The 11,112-nt window shown below is 40.5% G+C and overlaps 1 long non-coding RNA gene across 1 annotated transcript; it reads left to right on the forward strand.

Moving 5' to 3' along the window:
* On the forward strand, positions 3,709-4,541 carry LOC109228280. Its single transcript, XR_002068357.1, has 2 exons — positions 3,709-3,875; positions 4,024-4,541. It is a non-coding gene; the product is annotated as an uncharacterized LOC109228280 (long non-coding RNA).

Here is an 11,112-nt window from a genome sequence, read left to right on the forward strand (position 1 = left end):
AAATAATCACTATTATTTTTAGACCCACAGTGGGCGCCAAACTGTTTACTGTGAAAATGGTAACAACAATAAATTTATAAATGGGATTCTAAAAATAAGTGATCTATTCCCGAGCTAGTTGTTTGAGCAGTTGATGCTAAGAACATGAAGTTTGACAAGGAAGTGCGAATTAAAACGAGGCAGTAGTCAAGCCAAAGGGGCCTGGTTCCCGGATGCAGACCGGTCGATGGGGGCCTCGGGGTCGAGATCCAAGTCGAGCTCGAGCTATCGGGGGCAGCCGGGGATGGGATAATAATTAAGGATACGGCTAAACGAGGCTCTTTACGGCCAATATTGAGCGATATAGTGAAGAACAAATAAGAGGACGATAGATATTAAAGCGACCTCGGGCCAGTGAGAACGAACAAGTTAGAAAGAAAAGAGAGAGAGATATTATTTCACTTGTGGAGAAATGGAGCAACATTAGTCCTTTACAAAGTGGCATGGGTTCCCCTTATATAGGCGAGGGAACGCGATATGGTACATAGTGCATTAAATGTAAAGATACGGGCATGGGACGGCTAGGCGAGGTACTAGAGTTTGCTGAGTCCAGCTGCCTGCCTCGGGAATCCCTCGTCCTCGGAGCCTTTATCGGGTCGCTGGCGATTTCCTTATCCTCGAAATCCCTGCTAGTTCGCAGACGGTCCTTGAGATAGGGAGCTCGATCATAATCCCATAGCATCGAGGTGCTGACATGATATTCCGAATACCTCAACAGCGGGAAATAGATTCCCCTGATTTCACCGCATACAAATATCAATTCTCCGTTATTCCTCCTCAATGTATCATCCTTATTCCTCCTGTTGCGGCGTGCAACCCGATCTCACCAAACAACAGCTTAAATCAACAATAACAACAAATCAACAACTCAATTACAAGAGTTTATACTACCAAGAGTATGAGTACACGGCAAAAAGAGCATCACGTAAAAATCAAAGGAATACAACAAACTTTACAAGGGTAACAAGACATGTAAGGCACGAGATAACTTCACCGGCAACCATAACAATTGGACATGTAGCAAACATAAGTACCTAAGAACCCTAAAGGCAACTCTTCCACAAATAAGACCGAGCACGCACTCGTCACCTCACATGCACATGCTACAATTAACATAGAGGACTCAAATCCTAAGGGGGAGTCCCCCACATAAGGTTAGGCAAGATACTTACCTCAATTCGGCCAACTCGACACTCAATTTAGCTTTTCCTTTGACAATTCACCATCTCTTGGCCCAATCTAGCCAAAGAAGACTTAAATACATCAAACAATGCAAGAGAAAATAATTTTAATTAACAAAGTTATGATCCTTATACAATTTGCAAAGTCAACAAAAGTCAACTCCTCGGCCCCGCACCTCGGAACACGACCAAATTTACAATACCCGAACACCCATTCAATTACGAGTCCAACCATACTAGTTACACTCAAATCCGACTCCGAATCGATATACAAACTCAAAAATTTACTTTATGAAATTTTAGACAAAACCCCCAATTTTCACTTTGAAATCATAAATCAAATACCTAAAACGAAGATGGATTTATGAAATATAACCAAAATCGAGTATAGAACACTTACCCTAATCCATATAGTGAAAATCACCTCCAAAAATTGTCCGAATCCGAGCTCCCCAACTCAAAATATGACCAATTGATCAAACATTCGATATTAAGTATTTTTGTCCAGCTATTCTGTCTGGTTTTGCGTGCCAAACGATCTCGAAACTCACTTTGATGCCTCCAATCGATTCCTTGTAAAATTTCAGTCAAGTTAGGCCTTTGAATCACTCCATTTGACCTTATAATGAAGGGGATATGTTTGTTTCAATATTTGAAAATAGTGCAGATTTTTAAATACGAAGTTAGCGGCAATTTCATAATTAATCTGAAAAATTGGCAGTCCAATTCATAGTAAAAAAACCATTAAATCCTCATACGTTATTCAAATTTGATGATTCTTTTTGCTATGGCTCCTTAAATACGATACGGATCTAATGGTTCAATCAAAACAAAAATCGAAGCTCATTTGTTTAATGTGGTACCATTTATGCTTGAAGAAACGACGTCGAAACATATAAAAAACGAGCGCAAACAGCCCAAAACCTGTTCGAAACTCACCCAAGCCCCTCGGGACCCCGAACGAACATACCAACAAGTCCCATAACAAAACACGGACCTATTTGAGGCTTCATATCACGCATAACAACATCGAAACGGCGAAACGCACCTCAAATCAAACTTAATGAACTTTCGAACTTTCGATTTCCAAAAACTCGTGCCGAAACATATCAAATCAACTCGAAATCAAATCAAATTTTTCACACAAGTCGTATTACATCATACGGAGCTACTTGTGCCCCCAAACTATCGAGCGAAGTGCAAATTCTAAAAATGGCTAGTCGGGTCGTTACAACTTGCTTTCATTTGTTGTTGTACTTAGATGATATTTGTCATTGTTGTGAAATTTCTGGAAGATTTTATATCCGGTTTACTTGAACTTGAAACTGTATAAGACTGATTTGACTTAAGCTGCCGGATTTGAAAGCATGTCTTTTCTTTACTGAAATTACTGAAATGAACTGTATTTGTATAGCTCGTCACTGCTTCTCAGTTCCTTATTTATTTCTGTTACTTACTGAGTTGGTGATAATCACGCTACACCCTGCACTTCATGTGAAAATCAAGGTGTGTCTGGTCATGGAGGACATTGAGCTCGTGCGTGGTTGAGCATCGGAGACTTACGAGGTAGCTGCTGGCGTTCGCAGTCCTTGTCTCTCCTTTCTTATTATCTTTTCTCTCTTGTATTGGCATTTGGCACAAACTGTTATAGACTCTATTTGTAGACTGGTTCTTAGATGCTCATGACTTAGTAACACCCCGATGTTTTGGGCTGTCTTTCCGCACTGTATTGTGATTTTAACTCTCGTTTTTATGAAACTCTGTTATGAAAAAGCTTTTGGTTTATCTTTTATGAAATATCAAAGTATTTCGAAAATGCCGGCTTATTATAGATTTGCTAGTGATTTTCACTTATATTGTTAAAGCTATTAATCATATACAGTAATTTTAATAAAAATAACGATCTAACAAGACGTCGGATCATTAAGTCAACAAAAGGTAGTCATGAGAAAAAACTTGATTAGAATTTAAAATTTTGCATGAATCCATGTTAACAACAAATGAAGAGAAATGTAATTGATATGAAGTATATTAAACATTATACTGAATATGAATTATTAATGTGAAATACATGTGTATTAGTTAAGTGGTTGGCTTAACATATAATGGTACATGTGCAAATATTAATTATAATTTTTTTAATTTAACGATTTGATGTGCTCATGTAAATAGCATTAACCTATAGTATATAGTTCATATTAAGCCACTATTATTTATCTTATGATGGGGTGGCATTATTTGCGTCTTAAGTATGGGAAAAACTAGACACTTCCACATGCAAACATTAATGACATATTATTATAGAGTATTGAATCTATGTATATTTATTCATTTCTCCATAATATTATAATTTAATTTTGGCATCAACATTAAATAGTGTCGGTGCATTAATTCTTAATGCTTGGGATATGTATCAAGAAATTCATAATTTAATCTTGTGCTTTATATAGTCTTCTCTATATTTAATATTTAGAAAGATTGGATGGTGTTTAATCGAATCGATCCACGAATACCGCCAAAACTTATATCTTATAGTAAACTAAGATACACTATGCCCATCTCTATGGTTAATGCAAATCGGAGCAAATATGGCTAGTGCAAAAGAATTGATCAACTTTGGTTTCCTCTTAACCATTCTTCTTCAAACAACTACTGGTATGATACCATGTTTATTATTTTCTTCTATATTTAAATAATAAGAAAGTGATGTATACGTATATGATTATGTTGGAATGGCTTTGTGTCTTTCTATTTTAAGTAATACTCTTAGTAATATCTTGTTTATTATAACTATGATATTCAGTTGGAATATTATTGTTTCCTAGCATACAAGTGATGGCTTTACGAGAAATGCCACCAACCATAGCATTGGCCAAACGCGAATTACTTCCACTTACTGGAATAATAGACTGCGGAAATTATTGTAGATCCAATAGTGATTGCTCTACTGCGTACCTTTGCAAGACATGCAGGCAGGTTATACAATATCCTAATACCGTGACATATGCATGTGCAGTTTGAGAACGATCGTGTCATGGATTTCTTAAAAGAATCCATCCACAACAAACATTTATCTTGTTTGTGTTGATTATGCAATTTACCATTTCATTCTGTCATTTCTATTTCTTTTCTGTCTATCGGAAATAATCTCCCTATGTTTATGAGGTAGGGGTAAGGTCTGCGTACACGCTACCCTCCTCAGCCCCATTTATGGGAATACACTGGGTTCGTTGTTGTTGTTGTTGTTGTATTTCTATTTCTTTTCAATTTCTTATTTTGTGATTGGATCTTAAGAATAAATGATGAATTTGAATTTATGGACATTGTTAGTTTGAGTGACTTCCTAAATTACTAAAGAACTTGGTTCTTTACCTTATTCCTTAGACAAAAATGATATAAACAGTAGAAGCAAAGACAAAAAATTTTACATGAAAAATCACCCGACTCAAAGGTGCAAAAATCACGACCTACCACGTAGTATTTTAACTTCAAGTTCACTAAAACAAATAGGCCAAATATTTTGATTACAAGACTTGTAAATCAATACCCACACAGTTCTCCTGCATCAACTATTTAAGTTAAAAGTTACTCTAACTTGAAAACTCAAACAATTACTTCAACTCATAGATTAAGTATGACACCTTGATTACAACTCGATTTCCTAATACACATTCACTATAACACAAGAAGAACACTAAGACTAGTAATCGACTTGAGTGTTAAAAATGTAGTTCCACAGTTGACGTGCAAAAGGATGCTCTCCTTAGTCCATCAGGAAAGTATTTAAGTTCACTATACTTCAGAGAAATTGGCTCAGATCTATATTGGAGAGATTGTTCGCTTGCATGGTGTACTCATATCTATCATTTTAGACCACGACACTCAATTTTTGTTGCACTTTTGGAGGTTGTTCAGAGTGAGTTGGGCATACGGGTGGAGCTCAGCACTGCATTTCACCCTTACACGGACGGGTAGTCCGAGCCGAACCATTTAGCTCCCATAGGATATGTTGAGACCATGCTTTATTTATTTCGGAAGCCAATGGGATCAGCTCCTACCATTAGTGGAGTTTGCTTACAATAATAGCTACCGATCCAATATTCAGATGGCTCCATATGAGGCCTTATATTGTAGGCAATATCTCTCTCTCCAGTTGGTTGGTTTGAGTCTGGCGAGGCTAGGTTGTTAGGTACTAATTTATTCCATGATGCTTTGGAGAAGGCGATTTAGAACAGGCGCAAAACACAAACTTATATATGCTCGCTAGTCGAATATAGTGTAATATAATATTATATCCACATGGATTTGATTTAAATAGTATTCTCGTAGTTTCTAGCTTGATTGCTATATAAGTGTTTACCTCAAAAAATGTGAGTAACAATTAAAGATGATTTGTGATTTTAAAGATATGTGATTTATTCCAATACTAATGAATATACAAGTAATATTAGGTTTAAGTAAGAAGAATTGGTGAACCAAACCAGTATTGTTAGAGCAACAGAGACCTTGAGCTGGATTATCTCGGGGGCCTCGAGGTGAGTTAAGAGCAAATAAGGTAAAGACAATAAAGTAGAACAATAAAGCTGAAGAAAAATTGTGGAGCACGAGAAAAGCAAAGTAGAATATTCTATTGACGTGAATAATGTATATTTACAAATGATTGGGGTCCCCTTTATATAGGTGGAGAAAACCCCAATATAGTACATTCCTAATTGTGGTAAAGAATTCTATTGGTACAGCTGTATAACAACCTTGTACGGACCTGTACCAACTCGTACAAATCTTATCCTTAGATATTTATGCCTTTAAGAAATTTCCGCTCTTTCTTGAGTGTCATCGAAATTGTACGGCCCTCGAGGCAGATCATGATGCGTCTCCGATTTTCTCCATCGAGGTATGCATTTTCCAATCAGACCTGGTCTTTACTTTGTGCTTCCCGAACTCGAGCCCGGGGTACCATTAAGTCCTCGAAATCGAGCTCCCCAAGTTCAACCGTATACAGATAGTCCCCGTGTTTCTTAAATTGAAATGATACGAAACGATTTCAATTCCCTAAGTCCTTTATGATGTCATCACTCTTATGACATAAGCGTTGAAATGACCGAAGCGTCCCGTCGGTTCTCTTCCCAAAAAGCATTAAACGCACATCAGAGTCGATCGGCTATCAATATTAATGAACTGTTGCAGCCTTCCTCTATATATACTTGTTTTCTCTTCTCATTAAGAACTTTTCCACCTTGCAACACCTATTTTCCTCTATATGTTTCCTTTTCACCACCAGTTCCTCCGCCGTATTAGCTCCAAACCTCGCATATTTATTCAGTTCATCCCGATGTCCCCGGTCGTCGAGAACATGTATTGAGATACGTAAGGTCAATTGTGAAAGAACACCTCGATGATGTGAGGAGAGAGTGTAAATGGGAAGAGAAGGTCGTTCTGCAAATACCTTCTCGTGATGAGGACATCACAAATTACATAAGGGGTTTCTGAGTGTGTATACATACCCCTTTACGCTGGGTCCCCTCGACCCGCTCGTGCTTGAATTCTGCCGAAGATATCAAGTTACCTTGGGCCAGATTCATCCGTCCTTGTGGCGGATCGTGATAATGATGAGGTTCTTCATCGAAAAGGCGGGGCTTGAGTTCACCCTCAGCCACCTTATCTGATTATACCGACCTCAACATTTCCGAGGGTTAATCATAATCCAACGCCGATCAACCAAGTCATTCTTTGCTAGCAATAATGAATATAAGGATCGAGGTTGGATGAGCCGGTTCATCCGGGTGAGGACCGCCGATGTCATTCCCGAGAAATTCCTACCGTTCCCCGAGAAATAGAACTTCGAATGTGAGTTGAATTCTTTGCTTTAGTCCTTTTCCATAAATTTTGCTAAACTTCGCGTAATTATTCCTTTCCCTTTTTCCGCAGCGGTCCCGTAGATGCCTAATGCGGTCCTCGACCACGAGGACTGGGTTCGCAAACTGGCTGCTACTTCATCATATGACAAATGCAACTGGCGGGACTTGTCGAAGGGCAAGTGGGAAGCGAAACACCACGGTACGCGTTACAATACTTCTTTCCTCATTAAGAGTACCTTTCATCATGTGACCTGATTCCTCTGTCTCAGGTATTGGTGAGTTCTCCGAGATGAGGCCGCCCCCTTCCGGGAAGGAAGTAGGATCTTCATCTCCAAAGCCAAAGAAGGTTTACAAGAGAAGAAGGTCCTCGAAGATCGAGGACACTCAAAGCCAAGAAGAGCCCGCTCGGAGGAGCAAGAAAAGCATCGTCATCAATGCGGATATTGATTCAGTCCACCAGTTCATGGACGATGACGATGACGATATGGAGGGTTCGACGTTGGTGACTCGAATCAGGAAATCTTCCGAGGCTGTCAAGCCTGCTGATCGGGGCCCCTAAACTCGAGGAAGGAACTTTAGAAGAAAAAAGGGATGAAGGCCCTGCATCACTTGACATGGTAACTACTTCTCAAACTTCTGGAAATACTCACAAGGGAGCGAGCTACGAAGCTCCTTTGCATGAACATAACGCCTCGGGTGATCTCCCCGAGGCTATGACAGCACGTCATTCGTCGTTATTTCTGGCCTTCTCCGAGGATGTCATTAGTGTTGCTCAGAGTTTGAAGACGTCCAAGCTAGGCGGAGTCCCGAGTGAAAACGACCTCTTCTAAGGTTGCTTTGCTGGGTCGATGAGGCCGACCCAATGGATGCGAGCTCAATCTTCGAGGAGGCTCAACATCTTTGCTAAATTGTAATTTTTTAGTGGCACTGCAATTTCTCCAATGCCATACTTTTCTTCTTTTGTCTAATAGATTGTTCCTTTCCTTTCTATAGGCCTTTGACAAATTGAAGACCGAATCGCGTCATTGTGAAGCCGAGTTACGTAGAGCTTCGAATGAGGAGAAAACCCTCAGGCGTCTCCTTGACAAAAAGGAGGAAGAACTGAAGCATCTCCGATCGGAGTTGACCAAAGCTCGTGAATACGAGAATGAGTTAGAAAAGCAGGTAACCTCTGTTTTGAAAAAATACGGGCTACCTCTCCCGTCTTCAGAGGCTAATACTTCAATGTCTCAGCTGCAGCAAAAGCTAGATATGATTGGGAAGCTCCGGGGCGAGGTAGATCAAGTTCGAGCCGAGTGCAATGAATGGAAGGCGAAGATGGACACACTTGTTGTGGCTAAAAATGATGCACTGGCGAAGGTATCGACCCTCGAGGTTCAACTTCGGAATGCTCAAGGGAGCATCTTTGTTCAGGCTGGCAGAATAGCCGAGCTCGAGGCCGGTCTTGTGAAGGTGAAGGTTGAAGTTGTTGAAGTCCGGGCCGAAGCCAGAGAAATACAAGCCAATGCTGACAGGACGGTGGCCATCTATTTAAAGGATGCTACGATGCTCAGATGGAGTTGAGGGGGGCTTCCGACCGAGAGAAAAGAAGCAATGACTATGCCCGACTCCGATCCCAGAGGGAGACCCTCAAAGAGATCCATGCTAAGGGCTTCGATCTTTCCGAAGAGATAGAGCAAGCTAAGGCAGATGAGGTTGATGCCAAATTTGTCCTTTCCTCCGACGATGATGATGACGTCAAAGATGATGAAGAGGATGGGATTGCTGAAGAAGCTACCCCGGGGAAGAGGCTGGTCTTGGGGGAGTGATAGGTCCGGGGGGGATGCCCCTTTGGTGTAGGTAGAATTTTGTCTATCTTTTTGTAATTTTTTGCTTTGTAGGACTCCTGTGTAATATCTTTTTTATACATAAAAAGGGAAGGAGTTTCCTTGATTGTTTGCCTTCAATTTTTCTTCAAAGTTTTCTTGATTTATGATGCTATAATCTCTGAGTGTTGATTCAAATTTGGGGTAGAGTATACCCTCGAGTTTTGTGTTTTGATCAACGATCGATAATAGGTTACCACTTAGGGTTCGGTCTTCGAGCTAAGTTTTAGCTCGGGACTTTTGAGCCCGAGCTGGGTAAGGTCTCGAGCATGGTGTGCTTCGGCCTTTAAGCTCTTCATATATTGGCCCTTAGGATCTTTAGGTTGACCCTTAGGCTCTTTTGGGTCGGTCCTTAGGCTCTTTTGGGTTGGCCCTTAGGCTCTTTAGGTAGGGCCTATTCGGCATCTACAATGGCTATAAATTTATCCCTCTTTCTGGCTAAAGACTTAGTGAAATTTTTGGTATGCCTTAGCATGTACTTTTCGATTTCTGAAGGTTCGATTAATTTGAACCTGGTTTGTAATTTGATATGCAACGATAATCTAACACCTCCTGAGATTTTTTCGAAGGCAGATACTATCAAAGTCTTCGCATTATTCGAGGGATGATTTTATCGAAGCCCTTATAATTTTCTTTTGCCGGGGGTAGCCTGATTTAACCGTTTTTTTCGAAGTATATGAAGGCCTTTTAGTTTTATGGCGGAAGTCGGATGTCTCCGAGCCGCATTATTTCGGCCGTAGCCTTTTCATATGACCGTAGTCTTTTATATAGCCGTAGCCTTTAGTCCCGGAGTGTAACAGTGTTGGCCTTAATATAGAGGGGATGCCTCTTCGAGGTATTGTGAGCTCGAATATGCCTCTTTGAGGTCTTATAAGTTTGAGTGTTCGATGACTCAATATGTCGATTGTCGATGATAGTCCCCGAGTATTCGGGTGCATTCGGGGTTTTGGCCCTTGAGCCGTTAAATGTGAAAATAGTAGACTTCTTTTAAGGCACAAAATGTTTCGATATAATAAGAATAATTGATACATACGTACATGTTTTGCCGCTAGGGGCTCGATTATCCTACATGGACACGGTTCATTTAACTGTTTGGCCCACTACAATATTCCCCTATCGAGGCCTTCTTGGCATGAATTGCTTTCTTTGAGAATGTGTCCTCTAAGGGTGATGCCCCCCAGTGTTTGAGGTTGATTGAAAAGAAGCCTTGAATACTTGTTGAATATTCCTTAGGTAGTATATAGGTGTTGCCTCGTTAAAAACCTCGCCGGTAAAACCTATTTGGGATAAAACCCGATCTAAGGGAAAAAGAATGCAACGCATGCTTTAAAACCCAAGGTCTTCGAGCTGGAAGGTGCCTTGATGTTTCCAATCGAACATCTGCAAGGAGTTAGTTTTAAATATAAATGGAAAAGGGGATAAGGTCATACCTTAGCAGTAATAGCGTTTGAGCAACGATACATTCCAATTGTTCGGTAGTTGCTCGCCTTCCATTGTGCTAAGGTTGTAGGATCCTTTCCCTACGACTCTGAGGACACGGTACGGTCCTTCCCAGTTGGGGCCTAGTTTCCCTTCGTTTGGGTCTCGAGTGTTGGGAATGAATTTCCTTAGGACTAAGTCCCCGACTCTGAAATATCGAAGGTTTGTCCTTCTGTTGTAATACCTTTCGATCCTTTGTTTTTGCGCGGCCATTCAAATTAATGCGGCTTCACGTTTTCATCTAGTAGTTCGAGAGAAGTGTTCATAGCTTCGTGATTTGAGTCCTCGGTGGCATGTTGAAACCTGACGCTATGCTTCCCGACTTTGACTGGGATCAATGCTTCGGACCCATGTACCAAAGAAAACAGGGTCTCCCCTGTCTCGACTTTGACGTCGCTCGATATGCCCATAGCACCTCAGGCAATACTTCTCTCCATTTCCCCTTTACGTCATCTAACCTTTTCATTAAGTTTCGAATGATGGTTTTGTTCGTGGACTCGGCTTGACCATTTGCACTTAGGTGGTAAGGCGCTGATAGAATCCTTTTGATTTTATGGTGGTCGAGGAATTTTGTCACTTTGCTGCCAATGTCACATGCTATTTTGGCAGGTATCCCGAACCGATATATGATGTGGTCCCATATGAAGTCGATGACTTCTTTTTCTCTTATCTTCTCGAAGGCCTGCGCTT

Source organism: Nicotiana attenuata, chromosome 6 (assembly GCF_001879085.1).
Source record: "Nicotiana attenuata strain UT chromosome 6, NIATTr2, whole genome shotgun sequence".
Taxonomy (NCBI): domain Eukaryota; kingdom Viridiplantae; phylum Streptophyta; class Magnoliopsida; order Solanales; family Solanaceae; genus Nicotiana; species Nicotiana attenuata.